Raw genomic sequence first — 11,647 nt, forward strand, 5'->3', positions numbered from 1 at the left:
TTAATAGCGAATTGACTGAAGTTTATTTCGAACATGAATGCAGTTTTAGTATGATACAGTGTTGGCGCTAGGAATTTTCAAAATGGGGTCCCAGGGACCCCATCAAGTCATAAAAATGGGGTCCCACAGTAACATTTTTGGGGTCCCACTTTTTTGTAAACAAATGATAAATGTATGCATTATTCTGTTATATCTCACATTCTATATTGTGTTTTGGAAAAACATAAACGTTACTTAATTCGTTAAAAAAATAACACAAAATAAAACACATTTTTATGCGTGTGTAAATGTACTCAGTTATAAACATTCCTTCACTTTCTTCTTTCCCTCATGGATCTAAACTTTACCGCTGCAGGTATTTTTTTCTATATTTGAATTTAATAAATTGTAGGTGTATTTATTTCAGTATAAAAGTGTACGTTTTTTGCTTGGGTCATGAAATTATGATAATGGTGTGCCAGGGCATACATGCATTATTTATTTAACGCTTAAATCTCTAGAGTCTACATCAGAAAATCTGCAGAGACTCCTCCCACCCCCACCAAGGACTGTTTTCACTGCTGGATTCTAGAAAGAGTTCCGCAGCCTCCGTAGCAGAACCTGTAACAGCTTCTTCCCTCAGGCCGGAAGACACTTGAACACATTAAAATAATCCCCCCAATTCCCCACAAAAAATGGATTAACTCGCTGGAATATAAAGACAATATAACATACATCCATAAACGTGGATGCATATAACTCAATCAATCAATGTTTATTTATATAGCCCTAAATCACAAGTGTCTCAAAGGGCTGCACAAGCCACAACAACATCATCTGTTCAGAGCCCACATATGCAAAAGTGCAATATATTTATCTGTACAGTAATCTATTTATTTATATCTGCACCTTATTGCTTTTTTATCCTGCACTACCATGAGCTAATGCAACGAAATTTCGTTTTTATCTGTACTGTAACGTTCAAATCTGAATGTCTAAGTCTATCAACTTCACATCTATCCCTCAATTCTAAGTTGTTTTTTTTTATGTTGTTTTTTGTTTGTTTTCTGCCCTTTTTGTCAAAGAAAACTATGTTTTTTTATGGCAAACACACAAAATATGCAAAATCTTCCACAAAAAATATTTTTCAAAGTGGAATATTTGAAGTAATCAGAGCCTTGGAGAGGTCAATAATTCATAAAAACATTGATTTTGATTCAATATTATGTTTTCAGCAATGACAGTTTTAAAGAAAAAAAAACAGCTTTGTTTTATAAGTCAACATTGCAACTTTTCCTAAATTACATTTCAGCTGTAAGCTTTTTTTATTCCACTTTTGTTATGTTTTTGTGTATTTTAAATAGTATTTTTAGAATGTGCCGTGGGCCTTTAAAACATTATCCGTGGGCCGCAAATGGCCTCCGGGCCACACTTTTGACTTCCCAGCTATAGATAATAAAATATTAAATCTGATAAGTCTTTGGATAAAAAGCAGAGCGCTTGTCATAACGCACAGTCAGCATCTCTGCTTCAGTAAACAATGACAGTGATGATGTCACCGATGCGAGCGACACTTGCTAACTTAAAGTTAAAGTACCAATGATTGTCACACACGCACTATGTGTGCTGAAATTTGTCCTCTGCATTTGACCCATCCCCTTGTTCACCCCCTTGGGAGGTGAGAGGAGCAGTGAGCAGCAGCGGTGGCCACGCCCGGGAATCATTATTGGTGCTTTAACCCCCAATTCCAACCCTTGATGCCGAGTGCCAAGCAGGGAGGTAATGGCTCCCATTTTTTTAGTCTTTGGTATGACTCGGCCGGGGTTTGAACTCACAACCTACCGATCTCAGGGCGGACACTCTAACCACTAGGCCACTGAGTACATTAACTTGTCAGCCACTTCTCCAAGAGACTCCTTTTGAACACTCCTCGCACATTAACACTTTACTATTGGCCCCGTTTGTTGACCTGCAAAGTATGTTTTTGGGGTGGAGGAGTCTGGTCGGGTGCTGATTAGCTTGAAGCTAACAGCTAGCCTGGCTCCATCCTCAAACGATGTCGATCCAGCGGGGGATAAAAGTGAAGTTTCCATGGACTCACAAAGACTAAAACAAGTCATTTACTGGAGACATGGCACAGGATGAAGTTAAAAAGGTTGACTTTACACTCACCTTAGTGTTCACCATCAAGTCTTTCATTGACAGGCCCTCGCGGTAAAGTTGTCCCAGTGCAAACTGAGGCAGTATTTGTCATTGATAAAACTTTCGGGGAATTAAATTGTAAGAAATTGTACCGGAAAGTTCATTACGACCAATAAAGACGACCAATAAAGGCAGGGTCGGTAAAAAAAAATAAAATCCGCGTCCCAGGGATGCGCGGACTTACGAAAATGTGCGTCCTTTCTTGATTTCAATGCGTAAAAAGACATAAAAAGTGCGTTAAAGCCAACAGTGACTAATGACATGTCTTTGTCAAAGATAACTTCCAAGTTTCTGAGGCTGAGCTTAGTAGACTGGCCTAAGTCACCCAAGCACTGTTTCATTCCTGGAACTGAATCATCAGGTGCAATAACCAGAGTTTCCGTTATCCCTTAACCATCGTTTTATGCGAGTAATTCAGGGGGCTGGCTGCGGACTGGTTAAAATGTTGTTTTTTTTAACAGGGAGGGTACATTTTGTAAAAAAAGGAAATTAAGGTAATCAAATTAAATTAATTTAAGAAATTGTACCGAAAAGTTCATTACTTTGACCCGGCAAATTATAAACAAAACAAAGCATCGGCGGAAAGCGATAATCGATAAAAAAAATAAAATAAAGAAAACCTGAGTTTTGATCCAGAGAAGGCAGGGTCAAAATTAAAATGAATTAAACTAAAAATATTTTAAAAATCTGTGTCCCAGGGACGCGCAGACTTCCCGAAATGCGCGTCTTTTCTGATTTCAATAAGTAAAAAGACACTATACAAAATATTATATATATACCCATACTATACCAAATATTATATACATACCCATACTATACCAAATATTTTATATATACCCATATTATACCAAATATTATATGTATACCCATACTATACCAAATATTATATACATACCCATACTATACCAAATATTATATATATATACCCATACTATACCAAATATTATATATATACCCATACTATACCAAATATTATATACATACCCATACTATACCAAATATTATATATACAACCCATATTATACCAAATATTATATATACCGGTATATATATGTACCCATACTATATCAAATATTATATATATACCCATACTATACCAAATATTATATATATACACCCATACTATACCAAATATTATTTATATACTCATACTATACCAAATATTATATACTGTATATACCCATACTATACCAAATATTATATATACCCATACTATACCAAATATTATTCATACACCCATACTATACCAAATATTATATATATACCCATACTATACCAAATATTATAGATATATATATATACCCATACTATACCAAATATTGTATATATAGATATAGTATTTTATTGACCCATACTATACCAAATATTATTTATATACCCATACTATACCAAATATTATATATATACACCCATACTATACCAAATATGATATATATACCCATACTATACCAAATATTATATATATATACCCATACTATACCAAATATTATTTATATACTCATACTATACCAAATATTATATATCTATACCCATACTATACCAATTATTATATATATACCCATACTATACCAAATATTATATATATACCCATACTATACCAAACATACATATATATATATATACCCATACTATACCAAATATTATATACAGTATATATACCCATACTATACCAAATATTATTTATATACTCACACTATACCAAATATTATATATATACCCATACTATACCAAATATTATTTATATACTCACACTATACCAAATATTATATATATACCCATACTATACCAAATATTATATATATATACCCATACTATACCAAATATTATATATACACAATACTATACTAAATATTATATATATATATATGCCCATACTATACCAAATATTATATATATACACCCATACTATACCAGATATTATTTATATACCCATACTATACCAAATATTATATATATATATACCCATACTATACCAAATATTATATATATATATATACCCATACTATACCAAATATTATATATATACCCATACTATGCCAAATATTATTTATAAAATATATCGCATATTTATATATTTATCAGAAATGCTCGAAGAGGAAGAGGAAGAAGCAAAGCTTATTTAATCCTACCCCTTTTCCACTTCATAGCAGCTTCTCATGTCGCGGGGGCCTTACTTGCGATTGGGTTCGCAGACTTCTTCACAGGAGCTTTTATTCTGAAAATGAAGTAAAAATCACATAAACTCCTTCTTTGTGACAGGTTGTAACATATTTATGAAATACACGACATTGTTATCATTATACAGCGTTGACTCAATATAGGATGCAAAAAGAAAACACTGCCAACTAGCGGCTACAATAAAGAACTGCGTGGGAAAGGAGTTAAATGAAAGCGAGACAAAAATGCACATTTACAGCATTAAACATACCTGAAAATGAAGTAAAAATAAAATAAACTCCTTGTACTGTTTCCTACACAAAGAAAACAATATTAAACATCAATTTTACCAACAGGCTAAGTAGTCTGGTCACGTGACATCAAAGAGCACCGCTTCAAAAACAAATCGCGCCAAAACGTCTGACTCGAAAAACGCCGGTGGCGCTCAAAGTAGCACTTAAAACAACACAAAAACACGTCATATTTTAAGGGTAGCGCACAAGTAAACAATGTAGGGCAAGAACTACACAAATAAACCGTTCGTTTTTGCTACAAACGACACACAGCAGGACGTCACCTTTTAGGAGGAAGGGGGAGGAGCCGCGGAAGCTACAGGAAACTACGGAAGCCTGAGGGTATGCAATGACCGGAAGTAGTACAATAGAGTACCAGTAAATCAACAAAAATAAGAACTCTCAAACGATGATGCTGTGTTCCTAATTATTTACTGAAATTGTGTGAGCCTATGGCTTTGCACTTTGTTATATATATATACATATATATATATATATATATATATATATATATATATATATATATATATATATATATATATATACATATATATATATATATATATATATATATATATATATATATATATATATATATATATATATATATATATACATATATATATATATATATATATATATATATATATATATATATATATATATATATATATATATATATATATATGTATATATATATATATATATATATATATATATATATATATATATATATATATATATATATATATATATATATATATATATATAATTCTATTTTAAGTTACTTTATAAAAAATAATAATAATAATAATGAATTACATTTGTAACACACTTTACTTTTGTTAAAATCTCAAAGTGCTACAAAGTATCTTTTTTTTAATTACACAAAAATAAAAAATAGAAAGTTAATAGAAAATTAAATGAGAAATAAAAACATGAAAAACACTAGATAAACATTAGTTAAAACAGAAACATAGATAAAATAGAAATAAAATCATGAAAGCACTGGATGAAACAGATAGGCAAGCAGTGCATTTAAAAATAAGAAGGCAGAGAAATTAGATAAAAGCTGTGCTAAAAAGGTGGGTTTTAAGTCCCTTCTTAAAACGGTCGACCGTTCCAGAGTTCGGGTGCGGTCGAGCAGAAAGCCCGGCGGCCCATTATTTGTTTTTATTGAGTTTACAACCTCGTGGCGCTGTTTTGTACTGTTTTGTACTGTTTTTGTACTGTTTTTGTACTTGTTTTGATTATTATTGTTTCTCAATTGTTTGTAAACGTTGCAATTTATAAATAAAGGTTTATAAAAAAAAAAAAAAGAACTCTGAGATACACAAACGCAATACGAAAATAATAAAATAAAAACATTCACAAATATGAATAAAGTGCAATTTTAACTCTGTTACACCTGCACATATATGTTCACTTCCTGTTTTCCATCTGCAGCACAATTATATAAATGTTTTCTAAAGACCACGGGTCCCTTCGTTAGACATGAGACGTTAGACCAAACTTTATTAATCGTAACAAAGGATGGAAAGGATAGGATGGAAAGGATAATGCACGCAAGGGCACAAAAAGGGGGCGAAAACAAAAGGTATAAAGTAGACTAAAAATGTACCATAGTATCAATATAAAATATAACATATATGTAATATTTACATATTATACTGTATATATAATAATATACTGTACATATATATAATATATAACAAATCCCAATTATCAGGTAAAATATTACTACATAAATAGTTAAGTCATTTACGATTCACATAAAGAGGCGAATCATATCTTATTTACAGTAAATATCCTTCTTCTTCCTTATACATTGTAAACACTTTTGTGTTTGAACAACCTCTTAAACTGCATCAAGTTAGTACATTGTTTGACTTCTTTGCTTCACCCATTCTATGCAAGGAGTTTAAAAAACAAACAAACAAGCAAAGACACTGAAAAAGTGGGTGTTATTGTTTGTGCCACGGTGCCATCTTTTGGACGAGTTCGCTCGCCGCAGGTGCTGCAGTGTCCTTCTTTTAAGAGATTTCAACCGGAGGTAGACGTGCGTTTCTACTCGAACGGATCCTTCATCCATCACTCCAAGCAACGTTTGTAAAGTTTTAAAATACAACTAAAATAATTATTGCATGTGTGATGTCTGCAGGAGTGTTTTTGTGCATATTTGTACGTGCTATCGTAATATATGTGTGTGTGTGTGTGTGTGTGTGTGTGTGCGTGTGTGTGTGTGTATATGTAGCAATCAAAATGAAACTCAATGAACAAAGTAAAAGGAGTGTTTCTTCAACAACAACAAAAAAACAACTCAAGTAAGAGTATATATATATATATATATATATATATATATATATATATATATATATATATATATATATATATATATATATATATATATATATATATATATATATATTAGGATTGTCCCGATACCAACAAGTTAGTAACGGTACCAAAATGTACATCAATACTTTTCGATACTCTTCCAAATAAAAGGAACTACGACAAATTTCAATATTGGCTTTATTTTAACAGAAACATCTTACACCACATTAAACTCTCACAGTCAAAGAACATTTTTACAAGGTTAAATTATAAATTAAAAGGCATTGAAATGGCATCGACCCTGAAGGGAACGTCTTCCCTGTGCTCACCGACTACGGTCTGCACCAGACCGAACAGCAGGACAGGTGTAACAACTACATTGTTATTATTATTATTACAAACCCCGTTTCCATATGAGTTGGGAAATTGTGTTGGATGTAAATATAAACGGAATACAATGATTTGCAAATCCTTTTCAAGCCATATTCAATTGAATGCACTACAAAGACAACATATTTGATGTTCAAACTCAAACTTTATTTTTTTTTTGCTAATAACAATAAACTTAGAATTTCATGGCTGCAGCACGTGCCAAAGTAGTTGGGAAAGGGCATGTTCACCACTGTGTTACATGGCCTTTCCTTTTAACAACACTCAGTAAAGGTTTGGGAACTGAGGAGACACATTTTTGAAGCTTCTCAGGTGGAATTCTTTCCCATTCTTGCTTGATGTACAGCTTAAGTTGTTCAACAGTCCGGGGGTCTCCCTTGTGCTATTTTAGGCTTCATAATGCGCCACACATTTTCAATGTCTGGACTACAGGCAGGCCAGTCTAGTACCCGCACTCTTTTACTATGAAGCCACGTTGATGTACCACGTGGCTTGGCATTGTCTTGCTGAAATAAGCAGGGGCGTCCATGGTAACGTTGCTTGGATGGCAACATATGTTGCTCCAAAAGCTGTATGTACCTTTCAGCATTAATGGTGCCTTCACAGATGTGTAAGTTACCCATGTCTTGGGCACTATAACACCCCCATACCATTACACATGCTGCCTTTTACACTTTGCGCCTATAACAATCCGGATGGTTCTTTTCCTCTTTGGTCCTGAGGACACGACGTTCAAAGTTTCCAAAAACAATTTGAAATGTGGACTCGTCAGACCACAGAACACTTTTCCACTTTGCATCAGTCCATCTTAGATGAGCTCAGGCCCAGCGAAGCCGAAGGCGTTTCTGGGTGTTGTTGATAAACGGTTTTCGCCTTGCATAGGAGAGTTTTAACTTGCACTTACAGATGTAGCGACCAACTGTAGTTACTGACAGTGTGTTTATGAAGTGTTCCTGAGCCCATGTGGTGATATCCTTTACACACTGATGTCGCTTGTTGATGCAGTACAGCCTGAGGGATGGAAGGTCACGGGCTTAGCTGCTTACGTGCAGTGATTTCTCCAGATTCTCTGAACCCTTTGATGATATTACGGAGCGTAGATGGTGAAATCCCTAAATTCCTTGCAATAGCTGCTTGAGAAAGGTTTTTCTTAAACTGTTCAACAATTTGCTCAGGCATTTGTAGACACAGTGGTGACCCTCGCCCCATCCTTGTTTGTGAATGACTGAGCATTTCATGGAATCTACTTTTATACCCAATCATGGCACCCACCTGTTCCCAATTAGCCTATTCACCTGTGGGATGTTCCAAATAAGTCTTTGATGAGCATTCCTCAACTTTATCAGTATTTATTGCCACCTTTCCCAACTTCTTTGGCACGTGTTGCAGGCATCAAATTCTAAAGTTAATGATTATTTGCACAAAAAAAACAATGTTTATCAGTTTGAACATCAAATATGTTGTCTTTGTAGCATATTCAACTGAATATGGCTTGAAAATGTTTTGCAAATCATTGTATTCCGTTTATATTTACATCTAACACAGTTTCCCAACTCATATGGAAACAGGGTTTGTAAGTAAAATATATATACTTTATATATAAAGTAACAAAAAGTGTTTCTTCTTCTTAAAAATACTCAAGTAAAAAGTACAATTAATTCCAAAAGTGACTTAAGTACGTGTAAAAGAGTTATACGTGAGTAAACACAACAGGTCCATGTAAAGACAGTCTGCAGTGGCTGTAAAGATAGATTTGTCACACTGGAGCTTGGCTGAGTTGTCGTCATAAACATCAAACAAGCAGGAAAAAGTGATTATGTCTTTTATTCCCTAACTCTTGGCGCAGCGTCATTAAACAATGTGCGTTGCTACTATAATGAAGTTCTTCACTGCCTGGGGAAGTACAGTAAATACACAACATTAGTAAGCAAGCATTCGACGCCATTAAGTCTCTTTCTTTCGTGGCTTTAAATGAAGTAATCCTCCTTTTCTCGTGTAGTGTTAATAAAGGCACGCTACGATGCATTATCAATACACTATATTGCCAAAAGTATTTGGTCACCTGCCTTGACACACACCATAGGGTTCAATATGGTGTGGGTCCACCTTTTGCAGCTATCACAGCTTCAACTCTTCTGGGAAGGCTGTCCACAAGGTTGCGGAGTGTGTTTATAGAAATTTCCGACCATTCTTCCAAAAAGTCAAGAAGGCCTGGCTCTCAGTCTCCGTTCTAATTCATACCAAAGGTGTTCAGGTCAGGACTCTGTGCAGGCCAGTCAAGTTCATCCACACCAGACTCTGTCATCCATGTCTTTATGGACCTTGCTTTTGTGCACTGGTGCACTGTCATGTTGGAAGAAGAAGGGGCCCGCTCCAAACTGTTCCCACAAGGTTGGGAGCATGGAATTGTCCAAAATGTTTTGGTATCCTGGAGCATTCGAAGTTCCTTTCACTGGAACTAAGAGGCCAAGCCCAACTCCTGAAAAACAACCCCACACCATAATTCCTCCTCCACTAAATTTCACACTCTGCATAATGCGGTCCGAAATGTAGCGTTCTCCTGGCAACCTCCAAACCCAGACTGGTCCATCAGATTGCCAGATGTAAAAGTGTGATTCATTAGTCCGGAGAAGGCGTCTCCACCGCTCTAGAGTCCAGTGGTGACGTGCTTTACACCACCGCATCCCACGCTTTGCATTGGACTTGGTGATGTATGGCTTAGATGCAGCTGCTCGGCCATAAGAACCCATTCCATGAAGCTCTCTGCGTACTGTACGTGGGCTAATTGGAAGGTCACTTGAAGTTCGGAGCGCTGTAGCAACTGCCTGTGCAGAAAGTCTCTGCACTATGCTTACCTCTCTGTCAGTTTACGTGGCCTACCACTTGGTGGCTGAGTTGCTGTTGTTCCCAAACTCTTCCATTTTCCTATAATAAAACCGACAGTTAACTTTGGAATATTTAGGAGCGAGGAAATTTCATGACTGCATTTGTTGCACAGGTGGCATCCTATGACAGTTCCACGCTGGAAATCACTGAGAGCGGCCCATTCTTTCATACATGTTTGTAGAAACAGTCTCCATGCCTACGTGCTTGATTTGATACACCGGGCCAAGTGATTAGTGATTCTCATCATTTGGATGGCTGGCTTAATACTTTTGGCAATATAGTGTATGTCAGGAGTGTCCAAACAACCCACACACACAAAGTCAACACACATGCGCTTTGAGCCTCCAGAGAGAAAAGTGCTATATAAATATCATTCACCTCACTTCACTTCACTTCACTGAGCGTCGTGGGTGTTATCAAAAATGTCCAAGCACAACACATAATTCAAAATGACACCCATTTAAGTGCACTACAATGCATGATGGGGAAAAATGCTAAACACTCTCCACACTTATCCATGTTTGGTGTATTTTACTTCTTTGATATTTCTGATTGAGAACACAACTTTAAGGAGGTTCTCACAAAAGTATAATTAGTATTATTGTTAATAAAGTATGAATAAAGTATTTGTGATTCGGAAAGTAGGAGTTAAACTTTCACATACTCTTAATATCTAATTATATTAATATAACACACGCACGCACAAACACGTGCACACACACACACACAACACACACACACACACACGCGCACACACACACACACACACACACACACAGGCTATACATATACATATGCTTGTATATATATACATACAAAAATTTACATTTACATTTTTACATACATATAATTACATATACATATATGTATGTATGTATATATGCATACATATATATATATATATATATACATATTTATTTATATATACATATATATGTCTGTTTGTAAATATAAATACATACATACATACATATATTTACAAATATATATATATATATATATATAAATATATACTAAGGTTGTATGGTATACCGGTACTAATAAAGTATCGCGGTACTAATTAATCGATATACATTTTGGTACCGTTACCAGTACTAAATTTATTTATATATATATACATATATATGTGTGTCTATATAAGTATATATTGTCAAGACGTGGACTTTGGCGACGCAAATTACTGCGTGGATTGTTTTCCCAAGATGCAAAACGACTTGACTGGACACGACGTGAAGGTAAAGACATAATTTAATTTTACTATAAAAAGGAACAAACAAAAGGCGCGCACAAGGCGAAGATACAAACTTGGCTATGACAACAAAAAACTAGCACAAAGGCTAAACTATGGACATGAAACAAATAAACACTTACTGTGACAAGAACTGTGGCATGGACTATGATAT

General features: G+C 34.7%; 1 long non-coding RNA gene across 1 annotated transcript; it reads right to left on the reverse strand.

The window, feature by feature from the left end:
* Positions 1-609: 609 nt before the first annotated feature.
* Positions 610-4,705, reverse strand: LOC133660571 (uncharacterized). The gene is made up of 3 exons (XR_009827833.1): positions 4,610-4,705; positions 4,311-4,396; positions 610-633 (listed from the first exon to the last, which is right to left on the reverse strand). It is a non-coding gene; the product is annotated as an uncharacterized LOC133660571 (long non-coding RNA).
* Between the last annotated feature and the right edge of the window lie 6,942 nt (positions 4,706-11,647).

The sequence above is a fragment of the Entelurus aequoreus genome, linkage group LG11, assembly GCF_033978785.1.
Source record: "Entelurus aequoreus isolate RoL-2023_Sb linkage group LG11, RoL_Eaeq_v1.1, whole genome shotgun sequence".
Lineage (NCBI taxonomy): Eukaryota > Metazoa > Chordata > Actinopteri > Syngnathiformes > Syngnathidae > Entelurus > Entelurus aequoreus.